Source organism: Scyliorhinus torazame, chromosome 5 (assembly GCF_047496885.1).
Source record: "Scyliorhinus torazame isolate Kashiwa2021f chromosome 5, sScyTor2.1, whole genome shotgun sequence".
Lineage (NCBI taxonomy): Eukaryota > Metazoa > Chordata > Chondrichthyes > Carcharhiniformes > Scyliorhinidae > Scyliorhinus > Scyliorhinus torazame.
In genome coordinates, this window is record NC_092711.1 from 127,416,715 (window position 1) to 127,441,216 (window position 24,502).

The following is a 24,502-nucleotide window of genomic DNA, read 5'->3' on the forward strand; positions in this document are numbered from 1 at the left end:
ATTGGAGATCTCTACTGCCTCCCAAAAATACATAAGGCCAACACACCAGGCCGCCCTATCGTTTCAGGCAATGGGACCCTGTGTGAGAACCTCTCTGGCTACATCGAGGGCATCTTGAAACCCATCGTACAAGGTACACCCAGCTTCTGTCGCGACACGACGGACTTCCTACAGAAACTCAGCACCCATGGACCAGTTGAACCAGGAACATTCCTCGTCACAATGGACGTCTCGGCACTCTACACCAGCATCCCCCATGACGACGGCATTGCTGCAACAGCCTCAGTACTCAACACCGACAACTGCCAATCTCCAGACGCAATTCTGCAACTCATCCGCTTCATTCTGGATCACAACGTCTTCACCTTCGACAACAAGTTCTTCATCCAGACGCACGGAACAGCCATGGGGACCAAATTCGCCCCCCAATACGCCAACATCTTCATGCACAAGTTTGAACAGGACCTACTCACCGCACAGGACCTTCAACCGATGTTATACATCAGATACATCGATGACATTTTTTTCCTTTGGACCCACGGCGAAGAATCACTGAAACGACTACACGATGACATTAATAAGTTCCATCCAACCATCAGACTCACCATGGACTACTCTCCAAAATCAGTTGCATTCTTGGACACACTCGTCTCCATCAAGGACGGTCACCTCAGCACTTCGCTTTACCGCAAACCCACGGATAACCTCATGATGCTCCACTTCTCCAGCTTCTACCCTAAACACATTAAAGAAGCCATCCCCTATGGACAAGCGCTCCGTATACACAAGATCTGCTCAGACAAGGAGGAGCGTAACAGACATCTACAGACGTTGAAAGATGCCCTCGTACGAACGGGATATGGCACTCGACTCATCGATCGACAGTTCCAACGCGCCACAGCGAAACACCGGACCGACCTCCTCAGAAGACAAACATGGGACACAACCAACAGAATACCCTTCGTCGTCCAGTACTTCCCCGGAGCGGAGAAACTACGTCATCTTCTTCACAGCCTTCAACACATCATTGATGACGATGAACATCTTGCCAAGGTCATCCCCACACCCCCACTACTTGCCTTCAAACAACCGCGCAACCTCAAACGAACCATTGTTTGCAGCAAACTACCCAGTCTTCAGAACAGTGGCCACGACACGACACAACCCTGTCATGGCAATCTCTGCAAGACGTGCCAGATCATCGACATGGATACCACTATTACACGTGAGAACACCACCCACCAGGTACGCGGTACATACTCGTGCGACTCGGCCAACGTTGTCTACCTCATACGCTGCAGGAAAGGATGTCCCGAAGCGTGGTACATTGGCGAGACCATGCAGACGCTGCGACGACGAATGAACGGACATTGCGCAACAATCACCAGGCAGGAATGTTCCCTTCCAGTCGGGGAACACTTCAGCAGTCAAGGGCATTCAGCCTCTGATCTCCGGGTAAGCGTTCTCCAAGGCGGCTTTCAGGACCCGCGACAACGCAGAATCGCCGAGCAGAGATTTATAGGCAAGTTCCGCACACATGAGTGCGGCCTCAACCGGGACCTGGGATTCATGTCACAATACATTCATCCCCCACCATCTGGCCTGCGAAATCCTACCAACTGTCCTGGCTTGAGACAATTCACACCTCTTTAACCTGGGGTTACCCCATCTCTGGATCTGTAAAGATTTAATCACCTGCTAATGCTCGCATTCCTAGCATTGTTTGGCATCTTGGAATTTGTCTATATATGTGTTTCTGGAACAGACCTCTTCATTCACCTGAGGAAGGAGCAGCGCTCCGAAAGCTAGTGACATCGAAACAAACCTGTTGGACTTTAACCTGGTGTTGTAAGACTTCGTACTGAAAGCTAGTGACATCGAAACAAACCTGTTGGACTTTAACCTGGAGTTGTAAGACTTTGTACCATAACAAGTCAGACTGCAATGTGTGAGTGAATATATCATTGGATCCAATGTAGAATCATGCGCCTGTACTGTGCTGTAATGTTCTATGTCCGCAACAGTAGTGGACTCGCCAACACTAAGGGCATTCAAATGGTCATTGGATAGACATATGGATGATAAGGGAATAGTGTAGATGAGCTTTAGAGTGGTAATCAGGTTGGCGCAACATCGAGGGCCGAAGGGCCTGTACTGCGCTGTAATGTTCCATGTTCTAAGAGTCCCTACAGTGCAGAAGGAGGCCATTCGGCCCATCGAATCTGCACCGACCCTATGAAATATCACCCTACCTGGGCCAATCTAGGACGTCAGGTAGCACAGTGGGTTGCACTGTTGCTTCCCAGATCCAGGATCCCAGATAATAATTCTGTCAGTTATTATTAGACAATAACCTGCCTGTCATTCCAATTCTGGTGTGTGTTACTCTGTCACTGTTATCATTAGACAATGATAGGAGGGCAAGATGCAAGGTAGCAATGATAATTTGATGTTTCTGTGTTACAATGAGTGTCACTGGGAGGTGTATGATAAAATAGGAATGGAAACATCATGACAGAGACACGTGTGACTGACTCCACCTGATTCAGAGCTGTTCTACCCAAGGTGAGAGCAATGAGGACTTGTGGAATTCCAGCAATTTCTGGTATCTGAGGTGCATCTGTAGAGGAAGTGAAATCATTCTAGTGGTTCTCGATTCATACAGTCACACAGGAAATATATCTGACACTAAAACCAAAGTTTCAATCTTCTCTTTGAGACACATTGTGATTGAAAAGATCAATGGTAAAACATCAGGAGAGGAAAATTCAGACTGTCGCAAAGGGCATCATTGCTACCTCACAGCACCATGGACGTTGGTTCAATTCCGGCCTTGGGTGACTGTCTGTGTGGGGTTTGCACTTTCTCCCAGTGTCTGCATGGGTTTCCTACCACCATTCAAAGATTTGCAACTTAGGTGGATTGGCCATGATCAACCTCCCCTTAGTGTTTAAAAATGTGTTGGTTAGGTGAGGTTATAGGGATAGGATGGGGGATTGGGCCTAGGTATAGTGCAAACTCAATGGGCTGAATGGCCTCCTTTTGCACTGTAGAGATTCTGAGTGAACTGTCGAATTCATCTGATTCACCTTAAAACTGCCAATTTACCCGCAAAAGTGGAACTCCCTTTGAAAGTTACTGTAAATCTGCTTCCAGCAGCCTGTCAGTGTGAATTCCAGATCACATCACATCACTGTGTAAAAACAATTCTCCTCATCACCCCCTTGGGTTCTTTTGTCAAATATCTTAAATCTCTGTGTCCTCTGGTTACAAACCCTCCTGCTCTTGGGAAACAGTTTCTACCCATCGACACCATCACAAATCATTCCTCATTTTAAACACCTCTATTAAATCTCCACTTCACCTTCCCTGATCTGAGGGACAATCCATGTTTCTCCTGCTCTGAGTCACAGGGACTCGAAACGTTAACTCGGTTTCTCTCAGTGCCGATGCTGCCAGAACTGCTGAGTTTTCCCACCATTTACTGGTTTTCTCCCTCTTTCTTTAATCTATTACAACACCCTCATGAAATTCAACACCTCTATTAAATAGGAACAGACAGACATAGAGAGAGAGAGAGATACAGAGGAAAGGAGAGACAGAAGAACTGTGAGAAAAAAAATGATATTTTAAACAGCAGAAAGATGAGGTGGCGAGAGATAAAAGCTGAGAAATAGAGGAAACAAGTAACACAGAAAGAATGATATAAAATATAAGGGAGCAGGTTATCAGTTCCCAGCTACAGAGAGCAGAGGGAACTCAGCGACTGATCCACAGTCACAGCCGCTTCTGTCCGGGAATGGAGACTCTGAACAGAAATAACCGGCTCATTTGTAAATGTCACCACAATGTGATCTGTGTGACTCTGTGGACAGATATAGGCCGCCTTGACAGGTGTTCTCACCAGATTGTGGTCCCTGGATTTATTTTCAGCTCAGAAGTGAGATGTGCGGTTTGGAACCGGCAGCAGAGAAACAGGAAGTTGTGTTCCCTGAGAATGAAACAGCAGGTGTCAGTTTCATGTTATCACCATGAACAGTCTTCCTGCCTGTGAGGATGAACTCACTCTGACAGCATCAAGAACACCCACACATATTGCTGCCGGTCTCAGCATTACATTCACCTCCATTCCCATTTTAAACATTAAAATAGGAGGTTATTTAGATTTTTAACATATTCACTGAACAGGAAGATGGACTGAGGATTATCACTGGGAGAAATGAGGGGACATTATACAAAATTAAATTTTCCTCAAAGAGGGTTATTAGAAAATAGGAGATTTAAAGTTAGTCAGAGCCAATTAGAGAGAGAGAGAAAGTGGGAGATAGAGAGAGAAAGGATTGAGTCTCCATAAATGAGATGTTGGAGGAGAGGTTCAGTGTATTCGGTGCTTCTTCAGAGAGAGAAATTAAGTAAGTTTAGGCGCTCTCTGAAATAGAAAGGTTAAAGGAGTGAGTGTCAGAGAGAAAGATAGAGAGATGTGGGAGGTATGTGAAATGAGTGAGTGTGAGAGCGGAGAGAGGTTAAGTGAGAATATGAGAGAGAACAGTGAATGAGAGCAGGTTCACATACCCGAGGATCACTGAGAATGATCAGAATAAGGAGACTACTCAGAAAACGGCCAACAGGAATCTTCAGCTGAACACATCACTCATTCTTAAAGGGACAGTCGGGGCTCTGACACTGTTCAGCTCCCAGTTAAAGGGGCAGACACAGCTTCGCCTTTTTCTCTGTTATGTTTCTGATTGTTAAAGGCTGGTAGGAGTGAGACTCATTTAAAAGGGCAGAATGTGGGAAGCATACAAGTCCAAAGATGTGCAGGTTTGGTGGATTGGCCTAATCTTAAATTGCCCTCAGTGTCCAAAAATGTGCAATGGGGTTGCTGGGTTACGGGGATGGGGTCGAGGTGTGGGCTTAAGTAGGGTGCTCTTTCCAAGAGACGATGCAGACTCGATGGGCCGAATGGCCTCCTTCTGCACTGTAAATTCTATGATTCTATGAAAACTGGGAATTCTTGGACACAAGCCTCAGCTCGTTTATCTGGGAATCAAACTGTTGTCTAATTGTCCCAGCAGTTACCAGGCTCCTGTGAGCTCCTCCAGCTGCTATTTTAATGCAGACTTCAACCAATCTATTTTAAGTAGATTTCTATTCAATTAATTCATTGTGACTGTCACACAAACACATTTTCAGTCTGGAAACTTAAACCAGCTGCTTTACATTCAATCAGGAACATCACAGTTTTACACCAATCTCTGATTTGACAGCACGTTTCCAGCATTCACCATTGTTCTTCCTGACTCTAAACACAGTTGTAAAGGTGCTTCTGTTCCGTGTCTAGGAACTCTGAGATATGGAAGAGAGTGATTGGGAAACATTTCTTACACGCCTCAGGGTTAACCCACACGGGGACTTTGCTGACAGTGAAGAGAGATGAGAAAGACCAAAGTGATGTTTGTCCCTCTCAATGTGACCCTGAAGGACTGTGTTCAGGTTGAAGTTCTGTTCCTGCTGTATGATCCTTCCCCAGATTGTCCTTTCTGAGCTCCAGGCAGGTGATGTTCAGCACTCAGGTGGGAAAGACAAAAATCTGCAACAATGTTTCAAACACATTTATTCAGAATAATAAACCTCACCAGCAGATTAAGACTGTCAGAGTGAACATTATTCAGTCCTGTACATGATTAACAGCATCAATAAGGGTATAATCTAAACCTTGTAGTCGCTTGTGAACTCGGTGTGTTAGCAGGTGGGATGAGTGAGTAAACTCCTTTCCACAGACATTACAGTTGAATGGCCTCTCCCCAGTGTGAACTTGATGGTGTTTCAGAAGATAAGATAAATGAGAAAATTCCTTCCCACATATGGAGCAAGTGAACGGCCTCTCCCCACTGTGAACTCTCCGGTGTATCAGCAAAGTTGGATGACTGACTGAATCCCTTCCCACACACAGAACAGGTGAACAACCTCTCCCCAGTGTGAACTCACTGGTGATTCAATAGGTTGGATGAACGAGTGAATCCCTTCCCACACACTGAGCAAGTGTACGGTCTCTGCTCACTGTGAACCTGCTGATGTGTCAGAAGGTTGTATGAACGTGTGAATCCCTTCCCACATTCAGAGCAGGTGAATGGTCTATCCCCTGTATGAAGTTGCTGGTGTATCAGAAGGTTGGATGAATTCATGAATCCTTTCCCACAGTCAGAGCAAGTGAATAGCCTCTCCCCAGTGTGAATTCTTTGGTGGTTCAGTAGGGCAGATGGACGGCTGAATCCTTTCCCACACACAGAGCAGGTGAATGGTCTCTCCCCAGTGTGAGCATATTGGTGTGTTAGTAAATCCTTTTTGTTTTTAAAGCTCTTCTCACAGTCAGGACAGTTAAAAAATTTGTTATCAGAGTGAACAAGTTGATGTGTCTGCAGGTGGGATGACTGAATGAATCCTTTCCCACACACGGAGCAGGTGAACGGTCTCTCCCCAGTATCAATACGTTGATGTGTCAGCAGATAGTTTTTACATTTAAAACTCTTCTCACAGTCAGGACATGTAAATAGTCTCTTATCAGTGTGAACAAGCTGGTGAGTCACAATGTGGGATGACTGAGTGAATCCCTTCCCACACACAGGGCAGGTGAATGGCCTCTCCTCAGTGTGAACTCGCTGGTGTGTCAGAAGGTTGTATGAATGGGTGAATCCCTTTCCACAAATGGAGCAGATGAACGGTCTGTCCCCAGTGTGACTGCGACGATGAACTTCCAGTTGTGATGGGGAACTGAATCCCTTCCCACAGTCCGAACATTTCCTCAGTTTCTCCGTGGTGAGGGGTCTTTATGTCTCTCCTGGTTGAAGCTTTGTCCACACACAAACAAGCGTTTAATTTTCCCTGCAGTGAATGATGTGATACTTTTTTTGAGGCCGTGTAACTGGTTAAAACTCTCTCCACAGTCAGCGGACTGGAAAACTCTCATTGGGGGTGGGTCTCGGTGCTTTTGCAGTCACACTGCTGAAACAGAACAAACACGTCTCCTTCCAAATTCAAAGACTGAAGATATTGAGCTCTTAATGAATTGAGTGGCTGTCAGATTTCGATGTGATGTTTGGTTTGAATTTTCTTTTTTTTTATAAATGTTTTATTGAAAATTTTTTCCCAAACAATTTTTCCCCTCTTACAAAGCAAACGCAACAATAACAATACAGAAATTTTAAACAATACACAAGTAACAAAACCCCTTTATCTTTGACCTAAACTAAACCGCACCCCCCCCCCCCTCCTCCCCCTGGGTTGCTGCTGCTGGTCATCTGTCTTCCCTCTAACGTTCCCCTAGGTAGTCGAGAAATGGCTGCCACCGCCTGGTGAACCCTTGAGCCGATCCTCTCAGGGCAAACTTTATCTGCTCCAGTTTAATGAACCCCGCCATATCATTTACCCAGGCCTCCAGTCCGGGGGTTTCGCTTCCTTCCACATGAGTAGGATCCTGCGCCGGGCTACTAGGGACGCAAAGGCCACAACGTCGGCCTCTTTCGCCTCCTGCACTCCCGGCTCTTCCGCAACTCCAAATAGAGCTAACCCCCAGCCTGGTTTGACCCGGGCCTTCACCACCCGCGAAATCACTCCCGTCACTCCCTTCCAATACCCTTCCAGTGCCGGGCATGCCCAAAACATATGTGCGTGGTTTGCCGGGCTCCCGCCACACCTCCCACATTTGTCCTCCACTCCAAAGAACCTGCTCAATCTTGCTCCCGTTATGTGTGCTCTATGTAGCACCTTAAATTGAATCAGGCTAAGCCTGGCGCATGAGGAAGAGGAATTTACCCTGCTTAGGGCATCAGCCCACATACCCTCCTCTATCTCCTCCCCTAGTTCTTCTTCCCACTTTCCTTTTAGTTCGCCCACCGACTCCTCCCCCTCTTCCCTCATCTCTCGGTAAATCTCTGACACCTTGCCCTCTCCGACCCACACCCCTGAAAGCACCCTGTCCTGTATCCCCTGTGTCGGGAGCAACGGAAATTCCCTCACCTGTTGTCTAGTAAACGCCCTCACCTGCATATATCTCAAGAAATTTCCCCGGGGCAACTTATACTTTTCCTCCAATGCTCCCAAGCTCGCAAAAGTCCCATCTATAAATAAATCTCCCACCCTCCTAATTCCCAACTGGAACCAGCTCTGAAATCCTCCATCCATTCTTCCTGGGGCGAACCTATGGTTGTTCCTGATTGGGGACCCCACCAGGGCTCCTCGCACCCCTCTCTGTCGCCTCCACTGTCCCCAGATATTCAATGTTGCCGCCACCACCGGGTTCGTGGTAAACTTTTTAGGTGAGATCGGTAGCGGCGCCGTCACCAGCGCCTCTAAACTCGTCCCTTTACAGGACTTTCTCTCCAGTCTTTCCCACGCCGCTCCCTCACCCTCCATCATCCATTTACGTATCATTGCCACATTGGCGGCCCAATAGTAATCGCCCAAGTTCGGTAGTGCCAATCCTCCTCTGTCCCTACTACGCTGAAGGAACCCCCTCCTTACTCTCGGAACTTTCTCTGCCCACACGAAGCTCGTGATGCTCCTGTCTATTTTATTAAAAAAGGTCTTAGTGATTAGTATAGGGAGACATTGAAATACAAATAAGAACCTCGGGAGGACCATCATCTTAATTGCTTGCACCCTGCCCGCCAGCGATAGAGGCTGCATGTCCCACCTCTTGAAGTCCTCCTCCATTTGTTCTACCAACCGTGTCAGATTAAGTCTGTGCAAGGTTCCCCAGCTCCTAGCGATCTGAATCCCCAGGTATCGGAAGTTTCTTTCCACTTTCCTTAGAGGCAAGCCTTCTATCTCTCTACTCTGGTCCCCTGGATGTATCACAAATAATTCACTCTTCCCCATGTTTAGCCTATACCCCGAGAAATCCCCGAACCCCCTCAAAATTCGCATAACCTCTATCATCCCCCCCGCTGGGTCCGACACATACAACAGTAGGTTATCCGCGTATAGCGAGACTCGGTGTTCTTCTCCCCCTCGAATCACCCCTCTCCATTTCCTGGAGTCTCTCAACGCCATGGCCAGAGGTTCAATTGCCAACGCGAACAACAATGGAGACAGCGGGCATCCCTGTCTTGTTCCCCTATATAGTCGGAAATACTCCGATCTATGTCGACCTGTAACTACGCTTGCCGTTGGAGCCCCATAAAGAAGTCTAACCCAGCTAATAAACCCGTTCCCAAACCCAAACCTCCTTAACACTTCCCATAAATACTCCCACTCCACCCTATCAAATGCCTTGTCTGCGTCCATTGCCGCCACTATCTCTGCCTCCCCCTCCACTGGGGGCATCATTATCACCCCTATTAGTCGTCGCACGTTAACATTCAGTTGTCTCCCTTTTACGAACCCTGTCTGGTCTTCGTGCACCACCCCCGGGACACAGTCCTCTATCCTCGATGCCAGTACCTTTGCCAACAATTTGGCGTCCACGTTCAACAATGAAATGGGTCTATAGGACCCGCACTGCAACGGATCTTTATCCCTCTTCAAAATTAACGATATCGTCGCCTCCGACATCGTCGGGGGTAGAGTCCCCCCTTTCCTGGCCTCATTGAACATCCTCACCATCAACGGGGCCAACAAGTCCACATATTTTCTGTAATACTCCACCGGGAACCCGTCTGGTCCTGGGGCCTTCCCTGCTTGCATGCTTCCCAGTCCCTTAATAACCTTGTCCACCCCAATCGGTGCCCCCAGGCCTACCACCCCCCGCTCCTCCACTTTCGGGAACCTCAATTGGTCCAGGAACTGCCGCATCCCCTCCTCTCCCTCTGGGGGTTGAGACCTATACAGTTCCTCATAGAAGGTCTTGAACACCTCATTTATCTTTCCTGCCCTTCGCACCGTGTCTCCCCTTTCGTCTCTAATTCCTCCTATCTCCCTCGCTGCTGCCCTCTTTCGCAATTGATGAGCCAACAGGCGACTCGCCTTTTCCCCATATTCATACCTCCTCCCCTGTGCCTTCCTCCACAGTACCTCCGCCTTTCTGGTGGTCAGAAGGTCAAATTCCGTCTGGAGTCGTCTCCTCTCCCTGTACAATTCCTCCTCCGGGGTCTCTGCAAATTCCCTATCCACCCTTAAAATCTCCCCCAGTAATCTTTCCCTTTCCTTGGCCTCTGTTTTCCTTTTGTGGGCCCCAATGGAGATCAGCTCTCCTCTGACCACCGCTTTTAGTGCTTCCCATACCACTCCCACAGGGACCTCGCCGTCGTCATTGACCTCCAGATATCTCTCAATACACCCCCGCACTCTTGCACACACTCCCTCATCCGCCATCAGTCCCACATCTAATCGCCAGAGTGTTCTCTGCTCCCTTTCCTCTCCTAATTCCAGGTCCACCCAATGTGGGGCATGATCCGAAACCGCTATGGCTGAGTACTCAGCTTCTTCCACCCTAGAGATCAACGACCTTCCCAAAACAAAAAAATCTATCCGGGAGTACACTTTATGGACATGGGAGAAGAAGGAAAACTCCCTAGCCCTAGGTCTAAGAAATCGCCATGGATCCACTCCCCCCATTTGGTCCATAAACCCCTTAAGTACCTTGGCCGCTGCCGGCCTTCTTCCGGTCCTTGAGCTGGATCTATCTAGCCCCGGGTCCAGCACCGTATTAAAGTCCCCTCCTAAAATCAAGTTTCCTACCTCCAGGTCCGGTATACGCCCCAGCATCCGTCTCATAAATCCCGCATCGTCCCAGTTTGGGGCATACACGTTAACCAACACGACCTCCATTCCCTCCAGCCTGCCACTCACCATTACATATCTACCTCCGCTATCTGCTACGATGTTCTTTGCTTCAAATGCGACCTGTTTCCCCACCAAAATGGCCACCCCTCTATTCTTTGCGTCCAGTCCTGAGTGGAACACCTGTCCCACCCATCCTTTCCTTAGCCTAACTTGGTCCGCCACCTTTAGGTGCGTCTCTTGGAGCATAACCACGTCTGCCCTTAGTCCTTTCAAATGCGCGAGCACTCTGGCCCTTTTTATCGGTCCGTTCAGGCCTCTCACGTTCCACGTGATCAGCCTCACTAGGGGGCTACCTGCCCCCCTCCCGTGTCGACTAGCCATTACCTTCTCTAGGCCAGTCCCATATCCCGCCTCTGCGCTCCCGCTCGCTCCCCCAGCGTCGCACACCATCCCCGGCTACCCACTCTTTAGCCATTTCCTTTTGGATTTCCGCAGCAGCAACCCAGTTGTCCCCCACACCCCCCCCTCCCCCTCCCTCCCCGCTAGATCTCTTCCTAGCATGATTGCTCCCCCCATATTACTTCCGTAAGTCAGCTGACTTCAACTGACCCCGGCTACTCCTGCTCACTCCTCGACCCCCCCGATGTGGGGAACTCCCATCCGCCTTGCGCCTGTCTTCCCGCCTTATTCTTTCTGGTGCGGGAACATCCCTTTACCTGACCCGCCTCTCATGGCGCAGCTCCCTTTCCCCTCCCCCTCCCCTTCCCCATTCTCCAACTATGTCCCGTCTTTCCCCCCCTCACCGGCGCCCACATTTCCCCAATGTCCCCTTCCCTGTTTCCTTCTCAATTAACTTCCACCGTAACATTAACAATAACATTTCCTGCAGCATCAGTCCCTCAGTTCCGATCCAATTTCTCTTCTTTGATGAAGGTCCATGCTTCCTCCGCCGTCTCGAAATAATGGTGTCTCTCCTGATACGTGACCCATAGTCTTGCCGGCTGCAGCATCCCGAACTTCACCTTCCTTTTATGCAACACCTCTTTGGCTCGGTTGAAGCTCGCCCTCCTTCTCGCCACCTCCGCACTCCAATCCTGGTATACCCGTACCACTGCATTCTCCCATCTGCTACTCCGCACCTTTTTAGCCCATCTCAGGACCTCTTCTCTATCCTTAAGACGGTAAAATCGCACGATTATCGCCCTGGGTGGTTCTCCCGCTTTTGGTCTTCTCGCCGGAATCCGATTTGCCCACTCCACCTCCAAGGGGCCCGTAGGGGCCTCAGCACCCATCAGTGAGCTCAGCATCGTACTTGCGTACGCTCCACAGTCCACTCCTTCCACACCCTCAGGGAGACCCAGTATCCAAAGGTTCTTCCTTCGCGCTCCATTTTCTAGGGCTTCGATCCTTTCAGTACACTTTTTATGAAGTGCCTCGTGCGTCTGTGTCTTAACCGCCAGGCCCAGGATCTCGTCCTCAATATCTGTCACCTTCTGCTCCACCACACGGAGCTCTGTCTCCTGGGTCTTTAATGTCTCCTTGAGCCCCTCAATTGCCTGTAGCAACGGGGTCAGCACCTCCCTCTTCAGCAGCTCCACGCACCGTCTCACAATTTCATGCTCAGGCCCCCATGTCGCCTGTGCTTTCTCCGCCGCCATCTTGTACTTCTCTCTTTCTGACCCTTTGGTCGACGATTCCTCGCGCTGCAGCCGCCGCCGCCGGTTTTTTCCTCCTTCGTTTGGGGGGGACTCCCTTCTCACACGCCCCACACCGGGTTGCGTCGTCGAAAAATTCCCCGTTGGGGCTCTTAAAAGAGCCCGAAGGTCCGTCGGAGCTGGAGCCGCCGAAGCGTGCGGCTAGCTAGGCATCACCGCAACCGGAGGTCCCTTCAGTGGCCTTGATGAGGTCTTTTCACAGTTGTTCCCTCTGCTGCTAGAATTCACTTTTGATACATGCCCTCAGGTCAGCTTGCAGCTTTAAGCTTGCCCTTCCCCCGCCTGCATGCTGGAAGAGGCCCTGTTTATCCTGCAGTTGCAGCTAAATCTTTTACTGTTTCTGCGTGTGTCTGGCAACCAAGAGACATACCCTTCCTGGGGGACACTGCCGGGGGAATATTGCAGCCTTCTTCCCACACCGGGAAATGTCAAACAAATACCGTGGGGGCCCTGTAAAAGAGCCCAAAAGTCCGTTCCAAGCAGGAGCTGCCGAATATGCGACCTAGCTCTGCATAGCCGCACCCGGAAGTCTGGTTTGAATTTTCTGTAGGCCAATCCTCCACTTCGAATATCCTGTACAAGGAGTTTACAAAAGGCATCACTGTCAATCCAGGATAGAAATTCTGAACAGACAATTCTAGTTTCTCTGGAACATTTTTTCCTCTCTTGTTCCCCCAAAGCTGTAAATCCCAGTCCCACACACTCTCCCTCCTCCCTGGGCTGAAATCCAAACCCATCTCACCATCTCTTTCCTCCGCTCCCAGTTTTCTCCTTCCCTCTCCTCTGCCTGGGTTCAGTTCTCCAGCTCCTGTCTGCAGACTGACAATAAAACCAATGGGTCTTATTGGGGGGGGTTTGGGTTCTCACCATTGTCCCCGCTCGCAGCGGCTCTCGAACTCTCACTGCGGCTGCGCTCAGCCAGGAGCAGCACCGCGCATGCTCCGCACAGAGAAGCGACTTCCGGGGGCGGGGCATTCTGACACACGACGCGTTATGGCTCCTGTGATGGAGATAGGGCGTATTCATCCGCGCCTGGCATTCCGGGTAGTCTTATCCGCCATTATGCCATTAAGTTCCTCAGGGTGATAAATTGGTTCCGGCACTCTTGATACAGTTCGGTGTTTGCACCGAATGGGGCGCCGCATCGGTGTTTTTCTCTCTGATCGGCCCCTGTTAACGGCTGTCATCTGTTTAGGGGGCGATATGCAGCAAGACCCCTGCGCGGCCGCCATCTTTCTCGGCGCATGCGCGGCCGTCCTGGACCCGGAAGCCGGAAGAGAGAATCTTGTGAATTTCTCTCCTGGACTGAGAGTGAAATTCCTTTGGAAACTCCTTTAGAAATAGGATTTACTAACGGGAACTTCAAACCAAACATCACATCATCCTCTGACTGAGTTACTCGATTCATCAGGACCTGAAAATCATTGGGAGGTAAAATGGTTTGTCTGTTCTGTCTGAGGGCAAAGATTTCAGATATGAGAGTGACGGGAAAATGTAAATGACCATTCCGGGTTAAATTTGAGACTAATTACACCAATCACATTGGAGAAGTTAAATAATTTGCTGTTGTACTCTGATGTCTGCAGGTACATTTTAAAATTCCCGCATGAGCACACTTGGCAGCTAAACTGGGCAAACTGCTGACCTTTTTCGTAGTGAGAGTTACTATCCGGGATTTTGTTAAAGTTTGTTGATCCTGTTGCATTTCATTCAGCTCATCGTGGCTACAAAGTAGGTATTCAGCCTAATCTCAATTTCCAGATTGTGGTCTGTAGCTTTTTAAGTTCCATCAATTCAAATGTCTATCTGAATACTTTTTAAATGTTATGAGGGTTTCTGCCATCATTTCAGACAGCGTGTCACAGATCCTCACCACCGTCTAAACCTCCTAGTCCTTCCCTAAATCTCTGCCCCCTTTGATATGCATCCCTCAACCAAAGGGAATTGGACCTTCCTATCCAATCTATTTAGATCCCTCAGAATTTTTTTAAAATATAAATTTATATTTTTTTCCAATTAAGGGGCAATTTAATTTTGCCAAGCCATCTAACCTGCACATATTTGGGTTGTGGGGGTGAAACCCACACAGAAAATGGGAGAATTTGCAAACTCCTTACAGACTGTGACCCGGGGCCAGGATCGAACCCGGATCCCCAGCACGCAGACACACAACCACTGTGCCACCATGAAACTCCAGAATTTTTATACATTTAGAATAATCTTTACTATTGTCACAAGTAGACTTCCATTAACACTGCAATGAAGTTACTGTGAAAATCCCCATAAACACATTCACGCACCTATTCAGGTACACAGAGGGAGAATTCAGAATGTCCAAATCACCTATCAAGCGTGTCTTTCAGGACTTTGTGGGAGGAAACCCATACAGACACTGGGAGAACCTGTAGACTCTGCGCAGACAGTGTCCCAAGTGGGAATTGAACCCTGGGACCCTGGCGCTGTGAAGCAACAATGCTAACCACAGTGCTACCGTGCCACCCATAAAACAGTCCAGCTCAATGTTCTCAGATTAAAGAAGCTGAATCGCCCAACGTGGGTCTTGAACCCACGGCCCTGGGATTAAGAGTCCCATGCTCTGCCGACTGAGCTAGCCAGGCTGCTTTTCAAAATTACGTTTTGGTCTCCCCTCAGTCTTTTCTGTTCCAAAGAAAACAGCCCCAGTTTATCCAAACTTTCCTCTGAGCAAACATTTTCAATTTCTGGTCAATGTTCTTAAATCCCCTCTGTACTCTCTCTGGTGCAATCTTCCTGTGCACAGGAATCTAGCTCTGGCCTAACTAGTCCTGTCCTGCCATTTATCATGTAATCCTTTGCCTTGTTTTCCCTCCAGCTCTCTTACTCACTATCACTAGTGTTTAGTCATTTTTGTGTCACATGTAAACTTCTTATTCCTGTTCCTACATTTACTTTCAAATCAATGATGTAAACCAGGAGTGAAGGGACCAGTACTGATTCTGTGGGAACCGGCACTGGAAACAGCCCTTTGATTTTCTCTATTCTTTATGGGGTGTGAGTGTCACGGGCAAACCAGCTTGGTTGCCCATTCTTAATTGTCCTTAAACTGAGTGGCTTGCTGGGCAATTCAGAATTAACCACATTTCAGTGAGTTGGCCAGATCAGGTAACGCGGGTGCAGACTCAATGGGCCGAATGGTCTCCTTCAGCACTGTAGATTCTATGATTAATTCCGACCTTGGGTCACTGTCTCTGTGGAGTTTTCCTGCGACTGCGTAGATTTCCTTTCTGGGTGCTCTGGTTTCCTCCCACAGTCCAAGAATGTGCAGATTAGGTGGATTGGCTGTGCTAAATTGTCCCCGGGAGGTGTTAAGGGGATAGGGTGGGGAATTCGCCAAGATAGTGTGCTCGTTCAGAGGGTTGCTACGGACTCGATGGGCCGAATAGCCTCCTTCTGCACTGGGGGGATTCTATGATTCTACATTGGATCCAATGATATGTTCACTCACACACTGCAGCCTGACTCTTATTATTGGAATAGACACTGTGTTTGTTACCCTCAATGTCAGTGAATCCTTTGCTGTTTCTCCTCTGGGCCCCATCTCCACGATTATTTTCTAATTGTCCCACTGAGACTCTCACTGTTATTATTGGACAATCAGCGAGTCAGCCTGAGCCTGTGGCCGCTCTCACCATCTGGAACCGTCACAATGCCTGGGTGATTGACGGCAGCTCCGGACCAATAGGAGGTGGAGGGGCAGGATTGGAGGACCGACCGAAAGCGGCTAGACCTCCAACCAATCGGAGTGAATGAGGGGCGGGGCCCGCTGTGATTGAAGCATGCGCAGTGTGGGTAATGGCGATGCAGAAGGGCTGTGTCTTCAGATCCAAAATCGTGAGAGGCGATTAACAATATGGAGGGAGCGAGAGATTGTGGGGGTGGGCTGAAACGTTGTGTAAAGCTGTTGTAAGCCGCAAACTTCGGAAGAGAGTTCATGATTGTTTATAAATATGAGAAATGCCAATAAAAAGTTTTTTTTTTTAAAAAGGAAAAGAGTTTCCGGTACCCAGTTTGTACTGAGTGGAGCTGCAGCTCCTCATATTCGGCTCAGGTTAACGGCCGCCATCTTTATTGGATGTGCATCAGGGCGCATGCGCGTTTGTCATCTTTGTCGGGGCGATGTTTCAATGAGTGGGAGAAGCTTGTTCCCCATTGTTCAGAATGGAGACAACTTGTCCATCAAACTGCATTAGTCTTTGAGTCTCAATGTCTTATTGATGATGGAAAGCGGTGGCAGAGATGGAAAGAAAAGGAAGCCAATCCTGCTCTCCAGATATCACTGTCTTATTAGACATCCTGTCCCATGTGTCCAAAGCTCTGCGGCTCTGTTCAGCAACATGAAGACCCAGGGTAGAAATTCACAACCCTGAGTCAACATCACCCTCAAGGAGGGGGAGAGGGGTGGGGGGGAGAGGGGTGGGTGGGGGGGCATGAACGGTCATCCTGGACCAGGGAGCAGGAGGGGAGAATGTTGTGAATTTCTATCCTGGACTGACAGTGATTAATTTTGGAAACTCCTTTTACAGGGGATTAGTAGGGGAGGATTTATACTCAGCAAATACAAACTGGGAGAAGTATTTATCTTTCCCAAATTTTATTTCTGGACTGACTGTGATGCCTTTGTAATCTTCTTTCACAGGGACTTAGCTAGGGTTTTGCAGACAGGAAATTCACAACCAATCCTCACATCAAATTCTAACACCACTGTTTGAGTTACCAGGACCTGGAGATTATCGACCTTTGTGTGTAAGCATTGAATTCCATATCATTATCACTCACTGTGTAAAATGTCTTCCTCATATCCTCCCTGTAGATCTTGCTCACAATCTTAAATCTGTGTCCCATAATTCTTTTACAATCTACTGATGGGAACAGATTGATTTATCTTTTTTCCGGGTTTGCTGTTATCGTTTCCGGTGCCTGGGTCATGCCAGATGGTCCGTCCAGATTCCACTCCGTTATTGTGTATTTATAGCGGTTGAATGGGCTTGGACCAGTCCATTTCCAGATCCAGTACACAAGTGAAGTCTCCGCCAAGCATTGATTGACGTGTATCCAGGTCTGGGATGGATCCCAACCATTTCTTTTTACAAATGCCAGATCGGCCCAGTTTGGGGCTTAGCCATTCACCAGCACCACCAATGTACCCGCCAATGACCCACTGACCACCACGTAACTCTCATTAGTGTCCGCAATGATCCCAGTGACCGGAAGAGGGATCTGTTTATTGATTAGAATTGCAGCAGCTCGAGTCCTTCGTCAAAGCCCGAGTGAAACAATTGGCTCACCCCTCCGCAGTCTGGTCTTATCTCTAACCCGCAAGTGAGTCTCCTGCAAGAACACCACACCAGCATTTTGATTCTTTAGGTGAGCGAAAACCCTCGACCTTCACTGGTCCACTCAATCCCCTTGCGTTTCAGGTGACCAGCTGAATCAAGGGTCTCTGCACCAACCCCCATCACGGAATCAGCCATTTCCACCGTGAGGGACTATCCAGCAAATCTTCAAAAAGTACAGGCCAAGGATCCACCCAAGATGACCGCCACGCAAACACATCTTCAGAGTAAAACAAAAACAGTTTTATCGTCATCACCAGCAAACTGATCCCCCTCTCCCATTTTTCACCATCGCCCCACCTAGACACATGAATCTATAACCAATAAAATAAAAACAACAATATTGCCCACTTTGAGAATAAAACATACTTCAGAATGCAGTCCCTTACTAGACTCAATTTCCAACGGGGGCCCCCTACCGCCACCCCTCCCCATAGATCTAAGTTGTGCTTTGTAAAGAAAATCTCTCTTCATCTCCACACAGAAAAACAGATTCTATCAGAAAATGTCAAAAATTATATACAGTATATCACAACACCCATCCCACCCCACAGGGAATGTAGATCTTGTCCAATACAGATAACTGGACCCAGTAAATGCTTTATAATAAAGGCATTCACCTCCTCCAGTGTCGCGAAATGGAAGTCTTTGGACTCATTTGTAACCCGCAGCTTTGCCGGGTATACCACCCCGAATCAAACTCCTTTCTGAGACAGAGCAGCCTGAACCTTATTAAAGGCCGCTCGCTTCCTCACCAGCTCGGCTCCCACATCCTGGTAAATCCTCACTCGGATAACTGAGTGAATCCCTTCCCACACTCCGAACAGGTGAATGGTCTGTCGCCGGTGTGACTGTGGTGATGAGTCCCCAGCTCACATGGGGACTTGAATCCCTTCCCACGGTCCCCACATGAAAAATGAAATGAAAATCGCTTATTGTCACAAGGAGGCTTCAAATGAAGTTACTTGTGAAAAGCCCCTAGTCGCCACATTCCAGTGCCTGTTCGGGGAGGCTGGTACGGGAATTGAACTGTGCTGCTGGCCTGCCATGGTCTGCTTTAAAAGCTAGCTATTTAGCCCTGTGCTAAACCAGCTCCTTATTCCACGGTTTCAGCATGCTGCTGGTGTCCTAGTCCCTCTCCACGTTTGACGATTAACTGAGTAATAAACTTTATTCGTGTCACAAATAGGCTTACATTAACACTGCAATGGTTACTGAGTAAATCCCATAGTCGCCACACTCCGGCGCCTGTTCGGGTACTCAGAGAGAGAATTCAGAATGTCCAAATCACCAAACAAGCATATTTTGGGGGACTTGTGGGAGGAAACAGGAGCACCTGGAGGAAACCCACACAGACACGGGAGAGCGCACAGACTCCGCACAGACAATGACCCAAACCGGGAATCGAACCCGGGTCCCTGGCGCTGTGAATCAACAATGTTACCCACTGTGCTATCGTGGTGCCCTTGTCTCCACCGAAGCAAGAGGAGGGTCTCTCCCCGCTCTGAATGGTGTGATGTTTTTTCAGACTGTGTAACTGGTTAAAGTTCTTTCCACAGTCAGTTCACTGGAACGCTCACTCTGGTCGAGTGTGTGTGTATCGGGGTTTTTTTTGCAGTCACACTGATCTTGGAAAATCTTTTCCCACAGACAGACCAGACAAACATTTCTTCTTCCACATTCACAGGCCAATGATATTCGGGTCCTGATGAATGGAGTGACTCTGTTAAATCTTGATGTGAAGTTTGATTTGAGTTTCCATCTGTAAATCCTCCCCTTCTAACCCCCGATAAAAGGAGTTTACAAAAGTCAGCACTGTCAGTCCAGGATAGAAATTCTGAACAGACAATTCTAGTTTCTCTGGAACATCTTTTCTTCTCTTGTTCCCCCAAAGCTGTCAATCCCAGTCCCACACACTCACCCTCCTCCCTGAGCTGAAATCCAAACCCATCTGCACCATTTCTTCTTTTTTTTACATTTAGAGTACCCAATTCATTTTTTCCAATTAAGGTGCAATTTAGCGTGGCCAATCCACCTACCCTGCACATCTTTGGATTGTGGGGTAGAAACCCACGCAAACACGGGGAGAATGTGCAAACTCCACACGGACAGCGACCCAGAGCCGGGATCGAACCTGGGACCTCGGCACCATGAGGCAGTAGTGCTAACTACTGCGTCACCGTGCTGCCCTTCTGCACCATTTCTTTCCTCCACCACCAGTTTTCTCCCTCCCTCTCCTCTGCCTGGGTTCAGTTCTCCATCTCCTGTCTGCAGACTGACAATAAAATCAATGGGTCTTATTGGGGGTTTGGGACCTCCAGCGGTTTTTTTTAAAATCCTCCCCACCCACCTGCCAGGGTTTCCTTCCTTGCCATCCGAGAGACCTCTGATTTATTGTTCTCCCTTGTTGTCTCGGTCTCTCCCTCAGCTTGACATATTTATTTGTCTGTCTGAAAGGGATGGTCTCTTTACTAATGTTCACAATTAAAAGGATGGGTTCCCAAGGAGATGGCTGACATTTCACTGGACCGTAAATTAATAATGGACAGAGATATGTCCCGTATTGTTACATGGCATAGATTAGATATATTATTACGGTTCTGTAATAAAGTAAACGTCTTGTAATATAAGACTGTGGCTACGTTATAGATTTCCAGTCATCTCTTCCCTCAGAGGGTTTTTAGTCTTTGGATTTCTCTTCCACAGGGACCAGTTGTATCTGGGGGTTATTGAATATATTGAAGCACAAGTTTGACAGATATTTTATTGACAATGGAGTTAAGGGTTCTGGGGAACAGGTAGGAAAATAGAGCGAAAGCTGAGATGAGGGATTTCTTCACTCGAGGATGTGGTGAAGCTTTGGAATTCTCTACCCCCAGAGGAATATACAGCCTCAGTCATCAGGTATGTTCAAGACAAATATTGACAGGTTTCTAGATATTGAAGATATCGAGGGATATGGGGATCGTGTGGGGAAAATAGTGCTGAAGTCAATCGGCCAAGGATCTCATTGAATGGTTGAGCAGACTCGGTGGGCCGAATGGCTACTCTTGCTCCTGTTATAATCTCTGTGTCCTGGTCAGGAAACAGCGAGCTGAGCTTGGATCTGTCAATCAACATGAATCAGCACCTTCAGGAGAATTGGGAGGGTGAATATTAGATACAGTAGAGTAAGAATGGAGGGAGATTGTGTGGGATGGAGATTTACAGCTTTTGGAGAATGAGAGAGGAAATAATGTTCCATAGGAACTAGAATTGTCTGTTCTCCTGTACTAATAAATATGACTTTTGTAAATTGTTTTTAAAGGATATTGGAAGGGGAGGAATTATAGACCGAAATCTCAAACATCACGTCTCGATGTGACAAACTCACTCGATTCTTTCTGACCTGAATATCATCGGCGAGAAGGAGAAATGTTTGGCCAATCTGTCAGCTTCAAAAAATTTTAAACGTGAGTGTGACTGGAAAAGCACCAAGACCCACACAACTCACACCCGAGTGAGAGTGTTCCAGTGAACTGACTGTGAAAAGAGCTTCAACTTGGTCACAGCCTGAAAAAACATCACACCATTCACAGTGAGGAGAGACAGCACACATGTTCTGTGTGTAGACAAGGCATCCACTGACTGTCCAATCTGGAGAGTCACGAGGGGACCCAAAACATGGAGAAACCATGGAAATGTGGGGACTGTGGGAAGGGATACAGATGCCCATCTAAGCTGGAGATTCATCGACGCAGTCACACTGGGGAGAGGCCGTTCACCTGCTCTCAGTGTGAGAAGGGATTCGCTCAGTTATCCACCCTTCAGGCGCACCAGCGAGTTCACACTGGGGCGAGGCCGTTCACCTGCTCTCAGTGTGGGAAGCGATTCACTCGGTTATCCACCCTGCAGAGACACCAGCGAGTTCACACTGGGGAGAGGCCATTCACCTGCTCTCTGTGTGGGAAGGGATTTATTGATTCATCCACCCTGCAGAAGCATCAGCGAATTCACACTGGGGAGAAGCCATTCACCTGTTCTCAGTGTGGGAAGGGATTCACTCAGTTATCCAACCTGCAGAGACATCAGCGAGTTCGCACTGGGGAGAGGCCATTCACCTGCTCTCAGTGTGGGAAGGGATTCACACAGTTATCCAACCTGCAGAGACACCAGCGAGTTTACACTGGGGAGAGGCCATTCACCTGCTCTTAGTGTGGGAAGGGATTACAGAGAAACATCGAAAATAGGAGCAGGAAGGGACCATTTGGCCCTTTGCGCCTGCTCTGCCATTCATTATTATCATGGCTTATCATCCAACTCAATAGCTAATCCCGCTTTCCCCTCCATATCCTTTGATTCCCTTCGCTCCAAGTGCTATATCTAACTGCTTCTTGAAAACATACAATGTATTGGCCTCAACTATTTCCTGTGGTAACAAATTCCACAAGCTCACCACTCTCTGGATGAAGAAATTTCTCCTCATCTCTGTCTAAATGGTCTGCCCTGTATCCTCAGACTGCGACCTCTTGTTCTGTACACTCCCACCATCGGGAAAATCTTTCCTGCATCTACCCTGTCAAGTCCTGTTAGAATATTATCGGTTTCTATGAGATCCCCCATTCTTCTGAACTCCAGCGAATACAATCCTAACTGATTCAATCTCTCATACGTCAGTCCCACCATCCCAGGAATCCTTCTGGTAAACCTTCGCTGCGCTCCCTCTACAGCAAGAACATCCTTCCTCGGATAAGGAGACCAAAACTGCACACAATATTCTAGGTGTGGCCTTGCCAAGGCCCAGTATAATGACAGCAAGATATCCCTGCTCCTGTGCTCGAATCTGCTCGCAATGAAGGCGAGCATACCATTTGCCTTCTTTACCGCCCGCTGTAGCTGCATGTTTACCTTCAGTGACTGGTGTACGAGGATAACCAGGTCTCGTTGCACATTCCGCTCTCCTAATTTATGGCCATTCAGCTAATAGTCTGCCTTGTTTTTGCTACCAAGGTGGATAACCTCTCATTTCTCCAAATTATACTGTATCTGCCATTCATTTGCCCACTCACTCAAACTTGTCCAAATCACACTGTAGGATCTCTGCAGCCTCCTCACAGCTCACCCTGCCACGCAACCTGGTGTCATCTGCAAATTTGGAGATATTGCATTTTGTTCTCTGATCTAAATCGTTAATATATAGTGTGGCGCAACAGTTAGCACTGCTGCCTCACGGCATTGAGGACCAAGGTTCAATTCTAGCCCCAGGTCACTGTCCGTGTGGAGACAAGCTCTCTCCGTGTCTGCATGGGTCTCACCCCCAGAACCCAAAGATGTGCAGGGAGGTGAATTCTTAATATATCTTGTGAATATCTGGGGTCCGAGCACCGATCCCTGCAGTACCCCACTAGCCACTGTCTGCCAACTTGAAAAAGACCATTAATTCCTACTCTTTGTTTCCTGTCTGCCAACCAGGTTTTTATCCATCTCAATACACTACCCCTAATCCCATGTGCTTTAATTTTACACATTAATCTCTTCTGCGGGTCTTTGTCAAAAGCCATCTGAAAGTCCAAATATACCACATCCACTGGCTCCCCCTTGTCAACTCTACCAGTTACATCCTCGAAGAATTCCAATAGATTTGTCAAGCATGATTTCCCCTTCATAAATCCATGCCGACTCTGTCCGATCCTGACACTGTTTTCTAAGTGCTTTGCCATAACATCTTTGATAATGGATTCCAGAATTTTCCCCACTGCCAATGTCAGGTTTACTGGTCTATAATTCCCTGTTTTCTCTCTATCTCGCTTTTTAGATAGCGGAGTTACATAAACCACCCTCCAATCTGCAGGAATTCATCCAGAGTCTATGGAATCCTGGAAGATGACCACCGTTGCATCCACTATTTCTAGAGCTACTTCCTTAAGTATTTTGGGATGCAAATTATCAGGCCCTGGTGATTTATCATCCTTCAACAATTTCCCCAACACCATTTCTCTACTAATATTGATCTCCTTCAGTTCCTCCCTCTCACTAAATCCTGCGTCCCCAACATTTCTGATTTGTGCCCTCATATGTGAAGACCGAACCAAAGTATGTATTTATTTGCTCAGCCATTTCTTTGTTCCCTATTATACATTCCCCTGTTTCTGACTGTAAGGAACCTATATTTGTCTTCACCAATCATTTTCTCTTCACGTTCCTATAGAAACTTTTACAATCAGCCTAATTTCCTGTTTTATGCCATTCCCAACATCACCACTGCAGTTTGGGGTCTATATACGACACCCACTTATTATTTTGCCCCTTGGTGTTTCTCAGCTCTACCCATACAGATTCCACATTGTCAGAGCTAATATCCTTCCTCACTATTGTATTATTTTCCTCTAACCATGGGTGACATGGGTAGCACAGTGGTTAGAACTGTTGCTTCACATCGCCAGGGTCCCAGGTTCGATTCTCGGCTTGGGTCACTGTCTGTGCAGAGTCTGCACATTCTCACCGTGTCTGCTGGTTTTCTTCCGGGTGCTCCGCTTTTCTCCCACAAGTTCCGAAAGATGTGCTCATAGGTGAATTGGACATTCCGAATTCTCCATCAATATACCTGAACAGGTGCCGGAGTGTGGCGACTAGGGGATTTTCACAGTAACTTCTTTGCAGTGTTAATGTAAGCCTACTTGTGACAAGAATAAAGATTATTATTATTAACCAGCA

At 47.9% G+C, this 24,502-nt stretch overlaps 2 long non-coding RNA genes and 1 other non-coding gene across 3 annotated transcripts; 1 reads left to right on the forward strand and 2 right to left on the reverse strand.

Moving 5' to 3' along the window:
* Positions 1-5,132: 5,132 nt before the first annotated feature.
* Positions 5,133-16,096, reverse strand: LOC140421871 (uncharacterized). Its single transcript, XR_011947145.1, has 2 exons — positions 15,970-16,096; positions 5,133-5,590 (listed from the first exon to the last, which is right to left on the reverse strand). It is a non-coding gene; the product is annotated as an uncharacterized lncRNA (long non-coding RNA).
* Positions 14,683-24,502, forward strand: LOC140421861 (uncharacterized). Its single transcript, XR_011947136.1, has 3 exons — positions 14,683-16,379; positions 17,113-17,219; positions 21,117-24,502. It is a non-coding gene; the product is annotated as an uncharacterized lncRNA (long non-coding RNA).
* Positions 14,983-15,055, reverse strand: trnak-cuu (transfer RNA lysine (anticodon CUU)). The gene has a single exon. It is a non-coding gene; the product is annotated as a tRNA-Lys (tRNA).